General features: G+C 40.8%; 1 protein-coding gene across 1 annotated transcript in view; it reads left to right on the top strand.

Moving 5' to 3' along the window:
* Positions 1-2,803: 2,803 nt before the first annotated feature.
* Positions 2,804-16,107, top strand: part of LOC143927853 (putative G-protein coupled receptor 34) — a 29,245-nt gene continuing 15,941 nt past the window's right edge. Inside the window, exon 1 of the mRNA XM_077452317.1 lies at positions 2,804-2,953. The gene's annotated coding sequence lies outside the window, so the exon portion shown is untranslated. The remainder of the gene's footprint in view (positions 2,954-16,107) is intronic.

Here is a 16,107-nt window from a genome sequence, read left to right as displayed (position 1 = left end):
AATGTACTGTCACTAATCACTGTTTCATCTTACAACATAATGCTGTTAAAAGAAAAATCATTTTTATAATTAATTTGGAGGACTGGGATAGTCTATGATTTGGAAGGGAGTGTTACATTTATTACCAGATTTAAATACACTAAACAGATTGAAGCCAAACTCCAGATCACACTTTATAATTAGTTACAAAAATCTGATTGTTTCCTTTGAGATAAAGATGAAAAAAAAAAATCTGATCATTTAAATCTCCCCTGCCAGTGTTAAATGGTATGTCTCATACAAATACATTCTGCTGGAGAGCTTGTGCTTTGCTTTTGAAAAATAACAGACTTTCTAGCTGGACCACCAGATGAAAGTAGAAAAAAGAAAGACTAAAAAACAAAACAAAATCAACCATCACATCTAAGAATTGGTAATCTGCAATATAATAAATGTTTGCTTAACCAATTTGCCAACCGGCTCATGCCGACATATATCGGCAGATTGGCACGGGTGCGCAAAACAACCCGTATGTCGCTGCGTCATCCGCGGCTAGCGGGCACGAGCACGTTGCCACGCCCTGTGGGAGCACGTCCGTGGGTCCAGTGGACTCAATGTCTACCTGTGGCCTGCAATCCTGGCACGGAGAGACAGAATGGGGAGATGCCTGTAAACAAGGCATTTCCCTGTTCTGCCTAGCAACATGACAGGGATCTACTGCTCCCAGTGATCGGGAGCAGTGATTTCTATCATGTTCTAGTGAGCCCATCCCCCCTACAGTTAGTACATACTGAGGGAACACAGTTAATACCCTGATTGCCCTCTAGTGTTTAACCCCTTCCCTGCCAGTGACATTTACACAGTAATCAGTGCATTTTTATAGCACTGATCACTGTATAAATGTCAATGGTCCCAAAATAGTGTCAAAAGTGTCCGAATTGTCCGCCGCAATGTTTCAGTCATGATAAAAATCGCAGCTAGCCGCCATTGCTAATAAAAAAAATTATTAATATAAATGCCATAAATCTATCCCATATTTTTTGGATGCCATAACTTTTGTGCAAACCAATCAATATACGCTTATTGCAATTTTTTTAATATATTTTTTGGGGATATTTATTATAGCAAAAAGTAAAAAATATTGCATTTTTTTTAAATTGTTGTCTTTTTTTTGTTTTTAGAGCAAAATATAAAAACTGCAGAGGTGATCAAATGCCACCAAAAGAAAGCTCTATTTGTCTGAAAAAAATTTTGTTTGGGTACAACAGCACACGACCGCACAATTGGCAGAGCAGCAATCCATGGTGCGGTGTGTCCCTCGGACACATTGCATCACCGATCTCAGTAAAGAGCTATGTAGGCTCTTTACCAAGTGATCAGCTGTGTCCAATCACAGCTAATCACAGTGTAAATATGAAATGGCAGTTATCGGCTTTCCTCTCCTCATAATGACAGCACGTGAGGAGAGGACAGCCGATAAGTGGGTTCCTCACAGGGGAGATCGTCTCCATCAGTAATTCCCTACAGTGATGACCATCAGTGCCCATGGGTGCTGCCCACCAGTGATTCCCATCAGTGATGCCAATCAGTGCTCATCAGTGATGCAAATTAGTGCTCAGCAATGCCAATTAGTGCCCATCAGTGATGCCAATCAGTGTTGTCTATCAGTGCCGCCCAGGAGTGGAATGACAACTCATGGGGCTGCCGGGAAATAGGAGATTATGGGGCCCCCAGGCAATCAGAGATTATGGGGCCACACAGTATACACAAGCACACACACAGTATACAATCACACAGTATACACACACACAGTGTACAATCACACAGTATACACAGACATGTTTCTATTGGCTGAGAAGGTACTGGTGAGATGGGGCAGCTATAATCTTGGGATTTTTAGACCAAAAGGATGTCGGTAAGGAACATTTCAGAGACAGATGTAAAAAAAAAACACAGATTTTTAAATACTGTCCCTGGTTTTACTAAGGCTGGCAACCTCAATGGGGCCCCCTAGTAGCACGGGGCCCTCGGGCAGTGCCCAAGTGGCCGAATGGTCAGTCCGTCCCTGGTGCCACCCATTAGTGCTGCATATCAGTGCCCATTAGTGCTGCATATCAGTGCTCATTAGTGCTGCATATTAGTACCTCATCATCAGTGCCCATCAGTGCAGTCTATCAGTGCCCATCAGTGCAGTCTATCAGTGCCTGGCTGTGCAGCCTCATCAGTGCACATCAGTGAAGGAGAAAAATTACTTATTTACAAATTTTATAACAGAAACTAAGAAAAACAATTTTTTTCAGAATTTTTGGTCTTTTTAGTTTGTTTAGCAAAAAATAAAAATCCAACTGGTTATTAAATACCACCAAAAGAAAGCTCTATCTGTTATCAGTTATCAAAAAAAATGATAACAATGTAATTTGGATACAGCGTTGCATGACCACGCAATTGTCATTCAAAGTGCGACAGCGTTGAAAGCTGAAAATTGCCTGGGCAGGAAGGGGGTGAAAGTGTCCGGTATTGAAGTGGTTAAGGAATGCAGCTACATTTATACTTTTTTTTTTTCTTTCAAGGACGGTTTAGTAATACTTTAAATATTCTCTACTCTTTCTGCTACTGAAGGAAACACAAGGTTTAAATGTAAGATACACTTTAGGAAAATAATTTTAGAGTACAGCTGACAACCCTTGAACCCCAAGGAAAATGTCTTGGGGTGACCATGGAACAGTTGTCATCTCTGGTATAATCACAGCTTTTGACGTGTCACTGTGTTGCACAGGGCAGGGTTGTGAGGCTGTGACAGAGCACAAAGATTCTGTGAACCCTCCCATCACCTCTGAATAGGGAGCAGAGGAAGAATCTCAGAGAGTTCAGATGGGGGAGAGCAGGTGACGAGGAGGGGGATTCCACTTCACATCATCCAGTCATTTATCACAATGTGGCACTGAGGGACACAAGTCTGTGATGAGCTGCACTGGTGAGTCAATTCACTTATTTTCTTGACATTTAAAGTGGCTAAGAAATGCTTAAACCACCTTACATTACTACACTGTGCTCCATATAATAATCACAGTTTGGTGGACCTGTCAAGGGTTTCCTAGGCTGATCATTATCAATCAAGCATCTAAACAGATTCAGCAGTTCGGAGTCATAAGGGTCTCCCCGCACCTAAACACATCAAATTTTTACTTCTGACTTTGCTTTTTTTTTTTTTTGGGATGCGAGAGATTACAATACAGGTAAAGTTCAAACTCCTTTAGGGGAAAAATAAATTAATGGTTGGTTACAAAAAATTACCAGGATTCTTTGAAATTCTGCTACTAGAGCTAATGATTTGCTAACATTTGCTTGATTTCTGTTGCTCATTATCTTATACTCGTCATTTATTACAACCCGTACCTGTGTATGGTCTTTTTTTGCAGATGACAGGTAGAGCTTTACTTTGAAAAAAAAAAAAAATTCTGTAAAAATTTTTTTACATAAACATGTATGCTTGGATTGTTTAAGAGTCTATGTTAATGCCAATGGGAGAAGGACAGCAGGGGGACATCTTCAGTATTGTTTTTTCCGGACAATATTGGTCCGCTAGGGAAATCCAAGAGGACCCATTGAGTATCCTCTAATACCCCGTACACACGGTGGGATTTTCCGACGGGAAATGTTGGATGTGAGCTTGGTGTTGGAAAGTCCGACCGTATGTATATGCTCCATCAAACATTTGTTGTCGGACTTTCCGCCAACAAATGTTTGATAGCAGGTTAAATTTTCCGCCAACAGAACTTAGTTAATAGATAAATTTAACGGTGCGTTAAAGTGTGCTACAACATGTAAGCCTGTATTCTGGACTATCAACTTGTGTACCTACCGTCATGTACTAATAAATAAACAATCAGGGAAAGATGCATATAGACAAGTAATAACCTTATGTGAATAATTTCAAATAATAAATAACAAATCAATCCTAAATAACTTATTATACTTGTATGGTTCACAATCCCCCTATATCTCAATAAGTGCTTCCGTGATAAATAAATAAAAAAAATGTGACAAACTTATTGTGAAATCATAAAAAACATGCATAAAGTGTATATACAAAAGTAAATTCCAAAAATATATTAAATTTAAAAAAAGTAGTAAATTAAAAAAATTCAAAAAAAGGGTGCTTCTGTGCCACAGTCCTTATTGTGAGCATTTTGTAACAATCCTATGAATAGTTCAATCGAAAGAACGTATTTAAAGTGCTTGTGCGTGAAATCCAGTTATATTATCATCAACATGCTCTTATATCCCTTTGTGTTGCAGACCATGCATTGGTGCAATCCGGTGACCCCCTAGTAATGCACGCTCACCTTAAAGCGTGTGACTCAGCAATTACGCTTAGTCTAAACACGTGTATGAACCACCCCAGGGTTCTATGTTGGGTGGTGGATCTTAGGTACACACTGCAGTCTCTCGAGGGTATATGAGAAAAAAACTTGTGTGATATCGCTTTAAAATTGTATTAAACAACTAAAATACAATCCCCAAATGGGGTACTCACATGTGCAGGGTGCGTCAGTGCACCGCTCTATATTAGCCGTATAGATACCAAAATGTGAAAGGAATGGTATGTGTCGCAGATAGACAACCGATCGTTACGTCCTGGCCCCTCCCCAACGCACGTCGATACGGGGTGACGTATCTTCCTCAGGGGGAATTCTGATTGGACGGCCGATTGTCCTGCTCTGCAGTAATGTTTCATGCCCTGTCTGTCTGCTTACTTCTGGTCTGTGTATCAACTTTGTTGTCGGAATTTCCAATTGTGTGTACACAAGTCAGTCGCGCAAATGTTCACGCATGCTCGGAATCAAACAGAAGGAGTCGCACTGGGTTTTGAACTTCCTTTTTCTCGGTTCGTTGTACGTCTTGTATGTCACTGCGTTCCCACGTTCGTAATTGTTGGCCAACATTTGTGTGACCGTGTGTATTCACAACAAGTTTTAGCCAATAACCTTCAAACAAAAATCTTGTTGGTGGAAAGTCCAATTGTGTGTAAATAAGTGTAATCAGCTATCAGCAAAAAAAATTTGGGTGGAAAGTTCGATCGTGTGTACTCGGCATAAGCGTAATAAATGTATTAAGAACTTCAAAGGTCCCATAGATAGCTAATAATTTCCACAATTTACCATGACCAGCCAGATGAGGCAAAATCAAATCTATAAGCATATTGACCCTCTGTCTGGCTTATTAGAAGAAGAAGGTAAAAAGTAATAACTCATATCAGCCAATCGACAATCCTCATCCATCCATAAACTGATAAAAGAATAAATCTGATTGGTTACTATGGGTTACTGCCATATACATATTGTCACTGTTCTTGGCACTGCATTACAACATCAGTTTATTACAGGGCAATGCTCAGTGCAGCACCCCATGACACCTCAGTTGGAACCAGTGTTTTATTGCATTTTATTTAATAGTTATTAACTGTAATGTGTATGTTTATCTTTTCAAAATGTGTATAATTATGTTATTTTACATATGCCTGCTCTGGTTTGTTTTGTATAAGATTTATTACTACTATAAAAAGACAATTTGGGGATATTTATATAAGCAAGTTGACCTTTGGGCCCCTTCCACATGGGGTGGGCTCCATTTGATTCTGCCTGGTCAGCGGGTAGTTTGTCCGCTGATCCCTGCTGAGCAGGTGGATGGCTGATCCGTGTCCGCTCCGCTTATGGATATGTGCCCACCGCTCCATAGAGGAGACTAGAGGGTCGGATCGGGTCTGCTTGAAAAGCTAACAGGCGGACCAAGTCAGTCCACTAGTGTGAAAGGGGCTTTAGACCTGTCAAAGATGCCCCTACACAACACGTATGATTGGTTTATGTATTACAGATCTTCATATAGTGCTGACAATTTACGTATCTTTTTATATAATGTACATTCACATTAGTCCCTGCCCTCAAGGGGCTTACAATCTAAGGTCCCTCTATCTCCCATACATACTACAGAAAATGTATTTAGGCTTCAATTAACCTACCAGTATGTTTTTAGAGTTTGGAAGGAAACCAGTACCCAGTGATAATCCATACCAGCACAGGCAGAACATGCAAACCCCATGCATATGGAGTCTTGGCTGGGATATGACCTGATGACTCCAGTGCTGGAAGGCAGGACTGCTAACCAACAAGTCACTGTGTTGCTCTGTAATGTTGGAAGTGGGTGGCCATATACTGATTGTCTTACCAAGAACAATAGGCCTTTCTTCAAACAAGGTGCTTTCTCCCCTCTCCCCGGGGACTGCTGTGATCTTTTTCCCTATTTATATGATGGGTATTGGGGTCACAAAAAGTCTTCACTGAAAAAGGAACATCAGGCTATAAATTGCAGAGTCATTTTTATACATCCAAAGGTCTATAAGGTTTAACAGTAACCCTACATGGTTCAGTTATCATAAGCAATGCTCAAAAGGATCCCATTGCTTGTCTTTACAGGGCACTCTCTGAAATGTACATCTGATCTACTAAATAAGGCTTTGCTTATAGCCGGCCATAGATGGAGCGATTTTCTTTCCTTCTTTCCTGGAAAATCGATTCCCCCAACAACACAGTCAGTGAATCCCACCCGTGGAGCTATTGTGTTCTCCCGGTGACGGGGAGCCATTCCAGCTGGGAGAACACATAGTGATTATTGCTAGCCACTAGCAATAATTGCATGACAGATCCGACAGGCTGGTTGTATCCAAGTTGATTGATCGATCAACATTGGTGCACTCAGTCTGCCCATACATGGGTCGAATCTCAGCCAGTCCCTGCTGAACCAGCCGAGATTTGAAATGTCTATGGTCAGGTTTAGATCCATATAGGAAAAAAGTTTAACGCTCTAGATTACTGTATAATGTATAGTGGTTGCCCAGGAATGAGCAGTTGTTGATTGGAGTGAGATCTCTCACCAGGAGGTCATTTACATTTGTAAGATGCTGGTTAGAATAAGATCTGCTGAGAGGAAGCTACACTCGGGGTGAACTGTCAGAACACAGCTGTTGTGACATGTAGGGATAAGTGCTGAAGCTGGTCATACACTAGTAGAATTTTGTTTGAATTTTTCTATTTTAAGAACATTTCTTCAATTTTTAAATTGTTAGTGGGGTCAAATCGACCTTTGTTTTCCACTGCAGCGATGAATTTGAAAGAGCAGGAAGGAAGTTTTCTTCTCGAACAAACATTTCTAAGCCCTTGTACACACGATCGGATATTCAGATGGAAAATGTCCGATCGGACCATGTTGTCGGATAATCCGACAGTGTGTGGGCTCCATCGGACTGTTTCCATCGGAATATCCGACGGACCAAGTTTTAGAGCTGGGCTATAAAATTTTCCGACAACATGATCTGATCGGACTTTGTCTGATCGTTTATAGAGAATTTCGATCGGACAAAGTGCCACGCATGCTCAGATCAAATTCCTAGACCAAAGATATTGGCTACTAGCCTGAACGTAGTCCCGTCCTAACTAAATTACGTCATCACGTTACGAACGATTGGATTTTCCGACAACTTTGTCCGACCATGTGTATGCAACACCAGTTTCGGACAAAATCCGTCGGACAAAATCCAACGGATTTTGTTGTCGGTATGTCCGACCGTGTGTACAAGGGCTAACAGTGAATGCGGTTTTTGTTCAGAACAGTCTATTCATTCCAAAATCGATTGTTAAAAGCAAACAATAGTACATAGTTACATAGTAGGTGAGGTTGAAAAAAGACACAAGTTCATCAAGTCCAACCTATGTGTGTGATTATATGTCAGTATTACATTGTATATCCCTGTATGTTGCAGACGTTCAGGTGCTTATCTAATAGTTTCTTGAAACTATCAATGCCCCTTGCTAAGACCAGCGCTTGTGGAAGGGAATTCCACATCCTTGCCGCTCTTACAGTAAAGAACCCTCTACGTAGTTTAAGGTTAACCCTCTTTTCTTCTAATTTTAATAAGTGGCCACGAGTCTTGTTAAACTCTCTTTTGCGAAAAAGTTTTATCCCTATTGTGGGGTCACCAGTATGGTATTTGTATATTGAAATCGTATCCCCCTCTCAAGCATCTCTTCTCCAGAGAATAAGTTCAGTGCTCGCAACCTTTCCTCATAACTCGCTCCATTTCCAGTACATCCTTCCTGAGGACTGGTCCCCAGAACTGGACAGCATACTCCGGGTGCAGCCAGACCAGAGTCTTGTAGAGCGGGAGAATTATCATTTTATCTCTGGCGTTGATCAGCTTTTTAATTCATGCCAATATTTGCTTTATTAGCAGCAGCTTGGCTTTGCATGCCATTGCTGAGCCTATCATCTGCTAGGACCTCCAGGTCCTTTTCCATCCTAGATTCCATCCTAAATATGTTGAAGTACTTTCAAACGACAATCGTCAAGCCGTTCTAATGTATGACTTGACTAGTGCATAGTCAGCTTTAGTCAGTAAAAGACAAAAATTCTCATAATTTTATAGTCTATACAGACACCCCTAAGCCAGCCATAGATTATGCGATTTTCTTTCCTGCAACCCATGAAAATTGCTATATTCCCTTATCAACACAGTCTTCTGTGGGAAAATATGCGGAGCCATTGTATTCTCCCGGAGGAGGGCGCGGGGAGCCATCCCTGCCGAGAGAACACATGGTGATTATTGCTAGCAGCTATACAATAACCGCATGAAATGTCCGACATGATGGTTGTACCTAAGTTGATCGATGGCAACAATTGATCAGAATCGCAGACTAATCTGATCCATCCCAGGAGTTCTGCAGAAAGATGGGGTAGAAGACTGGGAATTTCAAATCCTTGGACCATTGCACTGGCTGCATTGGCACTGACCAGGGTGTACGGTGTTAGTATACCTTTTTAATTTTTTCTGAAAATGTGAACACTTTGATTAAATAAGACACAATGTGCTTGGCCATTGCTTTACTTACAAAAATTTATTTTTTCGTTACAATATAATATATTTACAATGTTGCTCACCTGTGTCTCACACAAAAGGTCTGCAGGCCGAATGCAGCCTTGCCAGGCCATTTTATGTGGCCCTCGCACCCAGGGCTTTTTTTCAGCTGAAACCCAGCACATTGTGCATAGCACACCCCTAAACCCTGCAGTCTGTATGTAGTGCACTCTCCAACCCTGCACTCTGTACACAATGCACCCCTAAACTCTGCACTGTACATAACACCCCCATAAATCCTACACTTTGTACATAGCGCACCCCTGAAACCTGCACATAAACACACTTCTGTTTTTTGTTGCCCCCTTAAGAACCTCCCACTGGTAGTGCAATTTGGCCACACCCATAATGCTGCTACGGCCCTCTATGAAATTAAGCTTGACATCCCTGATATGCTTATTAAAACGCACACTACCAAAAAAATTTGACAATGCTGTCAAGTTACAACTGTAAAGGTGGCAATAGATGGATTGACATTTTGATCCATGTGTGGCCACTGCAGTTGAACAGAAGTGGATCTACCAATTAACTTCTGTTCAACCTCCCTGATGGATAAAAGTCACTCAATCAATGGCTGCAGTGCTGCTCTGTGTATTCTGACAGTGGGGGAGTCTTCCCACTGTCAAAATACAATTACGCACTGTGGAGGATTCCCCCAACCACCTCGTACGTGTGGATGGGGGAATCCTTTCATTTTTTTTTTCTGCTGGTTGAACAAAGAAAACTGAACCATGTATGACCAGTTTTACTGCTGGATTATAGTTATTGAAATTCTATGATGATTTATGCGAATTCCAAGCTGCTGTTAACAAAGCAAACAGAATTTTGGCATGCATTAAAAAGAAGATCAACTCCAGAGATAAAACGATAATTCTCCCGCTCTACAAGAATCTGGTCTGGCCGCACCTAGAGTATGCTGTCCAGTTCTGGGCACCAGTCCTCAGGAAAGATGTACTGGAAATGGATGGAGTACAAAGAAGGGCAACAAAGCTAATAAAGGGACTGGAGGATATTAGTTATGAGGAAAGATTGCGAGCACTGAACTTATTCTCTCTGGAGAAGAGACGCTTGAGAGGGGATATGATTTCAATTTATAAATACCATACTGGTGACCCCACAATAGGGATAAAACTTTTTTGCGGAAGGCCACTCATTAAAATTAGAAGAAAAGAGGTTTAACCTTAAACTGCGTAGAGGGTTCTTTACTGTAAGAGTAGCAAGGAAGTGGAATTCCCTTCCATAGGCAGTGGTCTCAGCAGGGGGGCAACGATAATTTAAAAAAACTAATAGGTAAGCACCTGAACGACCATAACATACCGAGATATACAATGTAATACTGACATCTAATCACACACATAGGTTGGACTTGATGGACTTTTTTCAACCTCACCTACTATGTAACTATGTAGCTATGTCATTTTGTGGGAACAGTTTGGGGATGGTCCCTTCCTGTTCCAACATGACTGTGCACCAGTACACAAAGCAAGACATGGATGAGCGAGTTTGGAGTGGAGGAACTTGATTGGCCTGCACAGAGTCCTGAACTCAACCTGATAGAACACCTTTGGGATGATTTAGAGTGGAGATTGCGATCTAGGCCTTCTCGTCTAACATCAGTGCCTGACCTCACAAAGGTGATTACTATTATTATTTTTCAGACAGCTGTAAGTAAAAAAAACAAAACAAAAAAAAACAAATATATATATATATATATATATATATATATATATATATATATATATATATATTGGTTGGCAGCTAAAACTATGTTATCATTGAACCATTAATGAACACAAAATATAGGTTAGTGAGTGAGTCAATTTTTTTTATATTCAGTCAAAGGGAACTTTTCTTTAAAATGACATTACAATCCAGCCTGCTACCTCCATGCCCCTATCGAGAAGTACACTTCTCTATATTTCCTGTACATTTACATCTTGGGAAAGAACATGAACGTACTCTACAAGAAAAACCTCAAGTCTGGTTAGCTCTCTACATTTTGCAAGATGAGTAAATTATGTGACTGGACATGTGGACCACATACCTCAACTGCGTGAAAGAATCACATGTTCTTTTTTTTTTTCTTTTCTTTTTTATATCTATGATTGCAATGTGTGACAGTTTATTAAATATATTTGTTTGTACACAGTCAGGTGCCGTACAGCTAGCTATACATGTACAGATTTTTCTCTTTCATCCTGCGGACTAACTGAGAGAAATCAAATGGATTCTTCTATTGAGGCTAAACAGAGTGAATGGTAAAACCTCTCCTGCCAGCTATTATATTCTGACAGCTGTCAGAATACCCAAACAGTGGCTGCATCTGATTGGATACAATCACTTTTGGCCCAACAATTTTGTACCTGGCCTTTTAACAAAATGCTAAAAGGGTCCTCCACAGCTCACAATTTAGGCTGATTTAGCAGGAATTGAACACAATTTGTGCCATCAATGTGGTGGCTGCATTTGTTTTTTTCTGTTTTTTAGGCTTTTTTCTTTTTATTTTCACCTGGTGATCCTGCCAGTAACACACTTTCCACCCTAGGGCTTCTGCATTTTGGATGAAGTAATAAAGCAGACACCTTTGGACAGCAGCATTGTCAGTCTAGGAGGAGGGCAGTGATAGATTAGCAAAATTAGCTGGACTTGACTACAAATTGAAGTTGAACTTCAGTTCACACTTTAATAACTGTTACAGCAAATGTTTTTTTTTTCTTTTGGGCAGAAAGGTTTTACATATATGAATACAAACTTGTAAGCAGGGTTAGTACCCCTTTTAGTAAGGCCCCTCCCCTAGGTGTAGTTGGTGGACGGAGTATGTCTACAGAGGCGCAGCGTGGTGTGGCTGCAGAAAACAGTCAGAATCCAGATGCAATAACAGAACTATATTGTAAATGTAGTTCAAACCAGTTCAACTACCTGACAGGATGTCAACCTGACTGGGTGCACTCAGAGTATGTTGCAGCAAATAGTGTGGCAGCAAGTCTCGGATGCACCAACAGTGTCTCTCGAGGGATGGAACGCGGCCTATGCCCAAACGGGGAGGTTTCCAAGAAGGCTAGTGTGTCCCTGCTCTTTCTCTACTCGTCTGGAGCCTCTACTGCTAATACTGTCCCTGACAGATGGGTGACCTGTTCCTACACTACCCAAATGCAAAATGCACACCAAGCCCAGGAGCCAGGGTTTTAAGTAGACTCTGCCTGACCCAAGATGGCCACCAGAGTCACATGGGGCTACAGCATCCAACTGGATAGCTTTCCCAGTGACCCAGGAAACCACAGAGCAACCATGTTCCTCTTGACTTCTTCTCCCTCTGCAATGCCACGGCAGTTGAGCACCACTTGCGCTGAAAAAGGTAGACTGCACCTGCATACATATATATACCCCTTTATAAGCTGGAGTGGGTGGAGTCCTAGTCGGAAGGAGCATGAGAACAGGTTACCCCCTGACTTGCGCTATGTAGGTTTGTAACCTGGAAATGTGAGGGCCCTTCGGGGCTAGACCAACAAGAGGTGCTGGATGAGGGCCCACACTAGGGGAACTCTTGATGGAAGAAGAGAGGGGGAGATGGCTGGACCAAGTCCAAGTTTATTGCACTGAAGTTTTCTGCATACCTCCCAGCTTTTTGGGATATAAACGAGAGACATCTATTAGCAAAAGTATGTAGGTATAGGACACATACCCCTGCCACGCCCCCTTAAAGGAGAATTATACAAAAAAATTGTTAAATCCACAGGTGCTTATTTTACTACTATTCCTTTATATTGGCTTTTGAAATGTATAAATTCAGCAGTTTAGAAATTGGAGGAAAGGTTTAACACCGTGAAACACGTTTTGAAGGATAAATAGTGTATTTTATATACATATATAATGTTTGGTCCAAAAGGGGGGACAAAGGAGGAGGAAAGAGGGACAGAGGGACTCTGTTCCAAATCAGGGACAGTCTCTTGAAATCAGGGACAGTTGGGAGCTATGTTTACTGTACTGCTTATCTGAAGTGTGGATTTGAAGAAGTAGCTATTTGGAATTGTTGACATGCTCTCTCATAGTAAACAACATTTAAAGGCTATTCACGTGGACATTATTTTATTAGTCAAAGTAAGCCTCAGGCCAGGAAAATGTGAGTAACAAGATGGCGGAGTCTTTCCCTTTACAGGTCTGTGGATACCCTAGACGAAGAAAAAGCGGGGTGAAGCTCTTGGCCAGCTTGGTGGGAACTGGGGGAAATCAGAGCTACCAAAAAGCTCACCACTGTACCCTTGTACAATGGTCTGAAAGAGACAAGCTACCTCCTCAATTAGGAAGAGTTCCTTCATTGGTTACACTGCCTCTTACACAATCAATGAATGGAAGAGAGAAGCCTATGACTGACCAGACTCTCCTCCATTCACAGGTGGTTCTACATGCAGTGTAATCAGTAAAATAACCTTTCTCAATGGAGGATGAAAGAGGAGGCATGTCCCCAATGGTTCATCTTCAGGGTTCATGTACACTAGCAGCTCCTAAACTTGAGTTTAGAAGTTTTTGAAGTTTTTTTGCCAAAGCTCCTACACTCAACTCCATAAAAGCCTATGGGTCAATGTACACATAGGCCTTTAGTAGAGTTTAGGAGCTGCTGTGGTTAAGTGAGGTTCAACCTCCCTCTGCTGAACACAGGAGAATTGTGTTCAGGATAGGAACATTTTGACCACCCGCATGGAAAAAATGCAGAGCGTTTCCCACAGCAGTAGTAAATGACAGCCAAGTGTACATGAAGCCTTAGTGCAGCTGAGCTTGAAGACCCAAAGCTGTTAACTCCTTCAGTGCCAAAGGCTCAGCAGCAGCCAGGAATAGGACAGGACCTCCCTGCATTGAAGCCTTCTTCAGAATCCAGCAGCCTGCACAATGTCCCACATTGGAGGACAACCTTCATTACAGGTAAGTAATGTGACTAAATCTGTACAGAGAAAAATGTTTTTTTAAACCAAACACCAGCTTAAAAATCGTGATTGCCTCCTGAACCAATAAACCGTTCAGTGCATATTTTAGTAACCAGCCAGTTAGATAAAAATGCCTGTTTCTCATGTTTTCTGTAGGTCAATGCTTCTACCTAGTATTAGGATGACAGCCTTGGAGACTTCACTTCTTCTTCCTTTTTTTTTTTAAGTCAGCAAATTGCAGTTGACAGCACTTATATAAAAGCCTATGCTGAGGCTTTCGTGCCTAAATTCCTTAGAAAAATGATAGTTCCCTGGCTGCCTCTGGACCCAGTATGTACTGAGTCACTAGCTTGGTTCAAGCATGCAATTATTGAAAGGAAGAACTCCTCATCTGGATGCTTTTGGATCAACAAAGCAGTCAGGAAACTAGAATTTTCACAAGAATTCAGCAATAGTCATCTGCATGCAGACTTATCCTTCTAAAGAATAGTTCTCTGTCATGTTGATCCAATGCTTTTCTTAGTCACTGCCTTGGAAAAAAGCATACAGATAAACGTCACACACTTTCATGATCTGCATTCTTATTCCAGATCACCATGTAAAAAGACTGAACAAAGAAAAAAACACCACTCGAATGCCCTCCAAAACCATGTCATTTGGATCATGGTGCAAGACAGACAGGAATCTATTGGTGACCCCACAATAGGGATAAAACTTTTTCACGAAGGGAGTTAAACAAGGCTCGTGGCCACTCATTAAACTTATAAGAAAAGAGGTTTAACCTTAAACTACGTAGAGGGTTCTTTACTGTAAGAGCAGCAAGCATGTGGAATTCCCTTCCACAGGTGGTGGTCTCAGCGGGGAGCATTGATAGTTTAAAAAAACTATTAGATAAGCACCTGAACGACTGCAACATACAGGGATATACAATGTAATACTGACATATAATCACACACATAGGTTGGACTTGATGGACTTGTGTCTTTTTTCAACCTCACCTACTATGTAACTATGTAAGGATCAGCTTATCAGGCTCTAGTAGACCTCAATAAAATGGTGGCATCTGCACACAGACACCGACTCCCTGTTGCATGAATGCGAATACGCAGAGTAGAAAATGGCTCGAGCTCCTTCTCCCCAACTGTGAAGAACTCTTTTTTGGAGTTTTTACGATTAAGTCCTGAAAAGAGTGAATCACGTCTATACAGGTGGAGAGCAGGAGCCAAAGACATCTTTTACTCTGCTACACTGCCTACTTTCTTTATCTTTTTTAACACAGTATTTTTTTTTTTTTATCTTATTCACCTAACTTTTTAAAATGAGCCTACCATAAAGTTAAATAACGATAAATAACAAACTGACTAAGAATTTGCTTTTAGACACGGATAGCTTCCGGCCTGCCAGTGAACCTGTCGACTGTGTTTGCTCAGTGCTGGTTGTTAATTTGGAGGACCACACTCTTTGTGCCTCCTGACTTTACATGTTCTTGTAAAAGATGCAGCTGTTAGAGCTGTGAAAGTCCTGAAAGAGACTTTTCCCATAGCAGATCTTGTGTCTGTGTGTGGACCGTTTGTTCACCCTAAGCAGCTTTTCTTTTATGTAGAACAAACTAAAAGCTGTGACACTGTGCTTTTATTGCAAAGGTGGGCGACTGTTTACTTACCACCATACAAGCCTGTCTATGTTGGCACTAGCATTTCCATTACCCTAATGGTGTGTCAGTGGGTTCAAGGAATGATGGAGATGATCACCTATGGTCACAGCTATTTAAAGCTTGCGTGAACATTGGATGGCTTCTGGTAATAGTGAGATTAGTCTCATGTAAGAGCAAAAAAAAAGAGTCATATATATATATATATATATATATATATATATATATATACACACACACACACACATATATAATATATATATATATATATATATATTTTTTTTTTTTTATACACACACACACACACACACATATATATACATATATATATATATATATATATATATACATACAGTAGATTCATATATAGGTGGCATGACAGATATACTGTATATACCATAGCTCCCAACTGTCCTTGATTTAGAACAAAGTCCTTCTGTCCCTCTTTTCTTCTCATTTGTCTCTCATTTTAGTCTGATCTATATAGTTGTATATAAAATGCGCTTTTTATCTTTCAAAAAGTAATTCACAGTGCTAAACCTTTAATCCAAATTCTAAACGGTTGCATTTGTAAATTTTAAAAGCCAGTA

Source organism: Lithobates pipiens, unplaced genomic scaffold, assembly GCF_037356315.1.
Source record: "Lithobates pipiens isolate NorthernLeopardFrog02 unplaced genomic scaffold, aLitPip1_a1.2 Scaffold_1, whole genome shotgun sequence".
Lineage (NCBI taxonomy): Eukaryota > Metazoa > Chordata > Amphibia > Anura > Ranidae > Lithobates > Lithobates pipiens.
Note: the sequence above shows the minus strand (reverse complement) of the source record. Positions and strands in the feature narration are given on the sequence as shown.